This window comes from Dysidea avara, chromosome 1 (assembly GCF_963678975.1).
Source record: "Dysidea avara chromosome 1, odDysAvar1.4, whole genome shotgun sequence".
Classification (NCBI taxonomy): Eukaryota; Metazoa; Porifera; class Demospongiae; order Dictyoceratida; family Dysideidae; genus Dysidea; species Dysidea avara.
Window position 1 is genome coordinate 3604079 of NC_089272.1, and position 6000 is coordinate 3610078.

Sequence of the window (6000 nt, forward strand, 5' to 3'; positions counted from 1 at the left end):
ATCCACAAAAAAGCCAAGTAGATGTGGCCTTAAAAAGCCTGGGTGAAAATATTGTGGATCAACGGTAGCAGCCAACACAGAGGCAGATCCAGGGGGTTCAAAGGGTTCCATGGAATTCTCCTTTTGGAAGAGCCTCTAATTTGAGATACTCCAAGAGCAGTCAAGATCGAGATACTCTAATAGAGCAGTCACAATATTCTTCTGAGGAGCAGTGTAGCAAGCTACATATGTAGTCATAAATAAGGAGATGTAGTTGGTGGAGAGATGTAGGGGAGCTATTGTCAGCAGGTAGGTACCTTTTTTAAAGCTTCGACTTAAAGCTAGGCAGAAGTTGCAATTGCAGAGTAGAACTCCTCCTTTAGCAGTCTGGATCTTCCCCTGCAACATATGGCTGCAGTGATGTTAATGCTAATAAATTTTAACAATGCACACAGTCCTTATTAAAATTTAACATCATTGCAGTTGATTTCACAACTTTTTCACCCACACTTTTTAAGGCTGCAGCTTTTTCACAGCTTGGCTGATTTTGAGCAGGCATCACTTGTTTTTGTTATCGCAAGTTCCAAAACCAGCCTATGGGTTGTCAGGATGCTTCCTTTAATTTTTTCTCAGGAATCATCAAAGACTGCGTGGCTATACAAGTACACAATAATATTTGGATAGAGTAGGGATCACACCACATCGATAAAAAGTACTGAAACAAGCTGGAGTAGTGCACAATATTAATCACAGTAAAACAATAAGAAGTATTATATGTCTACTGTGCTCAAGATATCATAATAAAAATGCACAGTAGGGATAAAACACTTCTTATTGTTTAATTTGTTTTACTGTGATTTAATATCGTGCACTACTCCAGCTTGTTTGAGTACTTTTATCGATGTGCTATGATCACTACTCTAGTTGAATATTTGCTGTATTTGTTTGTTAACTTTTTCTGTAAATGATTATTGTGACTGGTGAATCCATGCATACCGCATCTGAAATGGCACTGCACATCCCAGCTATGGGTGTATCCATACACTGGACTGGACTACTGGACTGGATTACTGGACTGGATTACTGGACTGGATTACTGGACTGGATTACTGGACTGGACTACTGGACTGGACTACTTGACTCATATTATTTTTGTTTTCTTATGTTTTTATTGCCAAACTTAACTAAAAAGTGTTTTAGTAACTGACACCATTCCCCACAAGACATAAAACTTGTACACATTAATCACAAAAATTACACTAAAACTTTAGTGCAGTTTGTTATCAAAGATAATTTGCCAATTGCTAGTAATGTATCAAGCACTGTGCACTGTTAATGCATGTCTGTCTTTTCTAGCTTTCTTTGTAAAATAGCACACCATATAATTAGTGCTGAGCAGTACTTAAAATTTATAAATGGTACCCGGTATATGGATAATACCACGGTATGGTAGTATATAGTGCATTTTTCAATAACATTACTAGTTCACATTAAAAATAAAATTAATGTCATGCGCATAGTAAATTTAGTAGTCATTACAAACTTGTTTGGTGTAATCACAACAATAGTACTTTCAGAACGGTGATGTAAGTACACTATAAATGTGACCAGATTTTACAAAACCGATCCAAATCGCACATCAGGCAAAATCAAACTAACACCACCAGTGTATAGCTACACTATCATACTAGTAGTTTTGACACTCAGTACCACTCAAACTACTCAAGGCTGGTTTCAACAGACGTCTTTTCTGGGGGGTGTATAGAGCTCGAACAGCGGTTTTAGGCCTTGTGAAGGATCTGGCTTGGCAAGAATCAGTAGTTTACTGGTGGACAGCCTGATAATGTAGGCCAGACGTTTTTTCTGTGGATTTTGCTACATATCAACCACTAAGGAGCATAAACGCCCTGTAATCTCGTCTCTGAACTCCAATCGTGGTCTGTCACCATTTTGAGGTCTAGCCCTTGCCCACCCAGCCACCCGCCACCCCGCCACCCGCCACCCCGCCACCCCTTTGTGAGCACTCATGATACTACTTCGCTTGTCCAACAGCTCAGATTTTCTATCTTATTTGGTGGGAAATTCTACGAGCAGCACATCTTTAGTGTAAGTTTCATACGCGTGCTTGCTATCCTTGGAGAGATATGCTGGCTTGAATTTTTTAAAACCATTTATCTCGAAACTTCTAATGTGCGATTTGGATCGTGTTTCTAAAATCCAGTTACAAATTGTGTGCCAAGAACACTAATTGTATTTGTGTTGTGAGGCTTTAGATAACTTCTCTTTTTTTTAAACAATGTTATCTGACGTACTAAATACTCTTTCAGAAGCTGAGCTAGATGCTGGAATGCACAAATATTTCTTAGCTAGTACTGCCAACATTGGGTAAGATGATGAATGCACAGACCACCACTTTAGGGGATTATTCATCTAAACGAGGTAATCTTTGAAATGTTTCGATTTCTCACTTCACCTTTTCTGTAAAGCTTCCTACTCCTGGTATGTATTTCGCTTCAACACCAGTTGTGACTAGCTTGGCTTTAGCACCAGTTGTAACTCGCTTGGCGGTACTGAGATATTATTCCATGATGAAGCCATTGTGTTGGCAGCTGCTGTTATAAGACTTTTGCCACCTGGTATGTGTGTTGTGTGGCATGCCTGGAAGCCACACAATAAACTAGTGTTTTAATAATTGTTAATTTAAAAGTGAAGTAGGGATTTATGCAAAAATAGTGAAACAAGAAATGAATGATGGTGTTACAGCACAGCTCAGTGGGAAGTCCCTACTTTGGCATTGAACAAAATAATAGCTAATGTGCCAAAGTAGGGACTTTCCCACTGAGTTATGCTGTAACACAGTGGGAAATGCTATTCATCTCTTGTTTCACTACTTTTTTTGCATAAATCCCTACTTCACTTTTAAATTAACAATTTTTAAAACACTAGTTTGTTTAGTTTTTTTGTTGTAGCACAGTTAGCTGCCATGTAACTTGTGCGTATTAGTCCACTTGTATTTTCCGCATCTGTAGGTAAGTGAAAGGCAGATACCATCACTTATAAACAGCTTGTCCTTTTGCTCAATGATAAGTGGAGTTCCATATATTCTGTGGTGATGGGCAGGCTTCACAGTAGTTTGGAATTCTCCTTAATTTTATATTGTGTTTGCTTTTTCCTTATATAAATAACTATGTCTACCATAACAATGTAACTTGTAACTGTTCTATCATACATGACTGTTGTATTAGGGTTACTGTTGCATTAGAGTATATATCTCGAGTCAGTCAAGGGGGTGCAGCTAGCTAGACCTGAGGTGATCTTGTTTATTGTTAAGTATATAGCTAGTAGTGGTGTGCGATATCAGGATTTTTATTTCGATACGATATCGATACGATATTGATACGATATTGGGGTAAATATTTTCTATAATTTTAATTGTGTGGGTGGTGTAATTGCGTGGGCGGCCGATATTTATAAATATGCTTGAAATACAATTTACACACTAAAACTATTGCATAGAACTAATAATAAGCCTAGAAAACTGGTAGACAAGCTTTTAGAGTGGCTAGATAGTACAGAACCAACCTTCATTTCTAGTGTGATTGCGCAATCACACACTAAATGCTGTAGATTCATCGAAATATTCTTCGATAATTATCGCAAATACAACTTTTTCGATAAATATCGAAATCTGCTACAGCAGTATCGAAAATCGATACGATAACGATATCGACAAAATTATCGCGAAATCGATATTTTTTCGATATATCGCACATCACTAATAGCTAGCTAGATTGTTAAGAGGTCAGGCCTCAGTACTATACTCTTTCGCTATTATAGATCTTTATTTGGTGGGCGTTAGGGACCCGCCTATTATGCTCAAATTTTTACCTATTATGCTATGCTGCACTGCTCAAAATTTTTTTATATGCTCAAATTATGCTCAAGCTTTATGCCTCATTTCTTATGTTTTGTTAATAAATTTGCAGTTATGGGTACATAATAAGTGGCTAAATAACATCTTTGCTCTTCAAAATAAGCATGTGACAGAGAAAATCGATATACTCCATTAGAGCAGTCAGCTGCCTGATTGTTCTATTAGAGTTATTGACGTTCTATTAGAGTATATCAATCTTTTTCTGTGATACGTATTTTTACCATCAAGGGTTTGTAGTATGGCTCAAATATTCTTCCTATTATGCTAGCATTATGTTCAATGCTTTCAGACACCTATTATGCTCATAATTATACCAGCATAATCGGCGGCTCCTAGTGGGTGTGGTCGCAAACCTATCATGAACTGGATCGCAATCGTGAAGTTGCAGATATCTCTCATAGTAGCACCAGGACTGAAGCGCTTCTGAAATCCAGCTCTAAAATAATTCTATGGCGTCTAAATATGCTGCTGAAAGAAGCATTGATACGCCGGAAATTAACACCTCGATATGGTTTCATTGGATGGAGAAGACAAGCAGCCTGATTGAAGAGATGTAAATGATGTGATGTTCTTTCTTAAAAATCTCCACAACCCCCACAATGGATTTGACATCAATAATTTCATTAAATTTGCAACTGGTCACACACGTCTAGCTTCTGGAAACAAACTACTCCAAACAAGATCACCTGACAATTCCACTAGTAACTTTTATTTTAACCGGCTTCCTCGCATTTATTATTTTCATTTTTATTAATGCTTTACAGCACAAGTGCTGAAGGTCTGTAGGACACCTGGTCCTACAGCCTGCTCAAAGACTTTAGCTACTTAAGATGTGTTTGAAAAGTTGGAGAAAGGAGAAAAAATCCATGACTGGACCTAGGTAGCCTCGAACCTGCAGCCATCCGATTTACGCTCGAACGCTTACAGGAGTCTACCAGGTGGTCAGGATGTTTTCTCCTTGTTATTTTCATGTAATTATATCCATAGGAATTCTAGAGAGTAACTCATTATCTCTAAGTACCCCAAGTAGGACCAAATGGACACTAGTTTATTTATTATTGCTTTACAGCACAAGTGCTGAAGGTCTGTAGGACACCTGGTCCTACAGCCTGCTCAAAGACTTTAGCTATCTGGAATGCCCTTCCCGTTATAAACTACCAGGACAACCCACTCAAGATAAAGGCCAAACTTTTAGATTATCTGTGGAATCATTTCACTGCCAATTTCACCTCCAACAACACCTGCTCTTTTTCATTTCTATGTCCATGCTCAAAGTGTTCAAAGATCCCTCACCAACCAAACTTCAACTCCCTTTAACTGTTAATTTCCCCCCCTTTTAAGTAATCTAGTAAGTAAACTTTGTAGCTAATCACTACTACAATTTAGCTTCCGGCCACTGACACAGGATGTCAGTGGACCATCAGTGTGCTACCATATGTCCCAATTCTACCATACCAACATCTGCAACTTGTATGTATGTATGTATATGTACACTGTAAAGTTCATTATTATTATTATTATTATTATTATAAAAGAAAAGACAAGGCGCAGGAACCCCAAAAGGCACATCCCATGCACTGGTGAGTTTGTTATTGTGACGTAAAATCTGACACCATTAATTTTGCTGCACCGATGAAATAATACTTTGTTTGATATTGCTTCATAATCCAACATCCCCACACAGGTTTTTGAGCAAAGTAATGGGTGGTTTTTGAGCAAAGTAATGGGTGATGCGGTAACTGATATATGATAGCAAAATTCTACTCTGGCAACTAAGCTTTCCTAAGTAAAATTGATTTATTGCTCATACATACCATATATAGGTACTGGTCATGGTGCAGGTTTTAAAAATCGTAATAAAGTAGTCAGTAGTGTGACTATTTATGTTGTACATTTTAAAATAAATTGTCTGGAATGTAGTAACTTAGTAGTTTTCTTAATTCTTATTGTACAGTTTACTGTGTAATGTCAATCTAATCCAAACCAGCCAAGCTGTAAAAAAAGAGTACGGCCCTCAAAAAGGCTATGGTGAAAAAATATGTGATATCCAAGGTGGCGGCCAAGAAATGGCTGTGATGGTAGGTTAA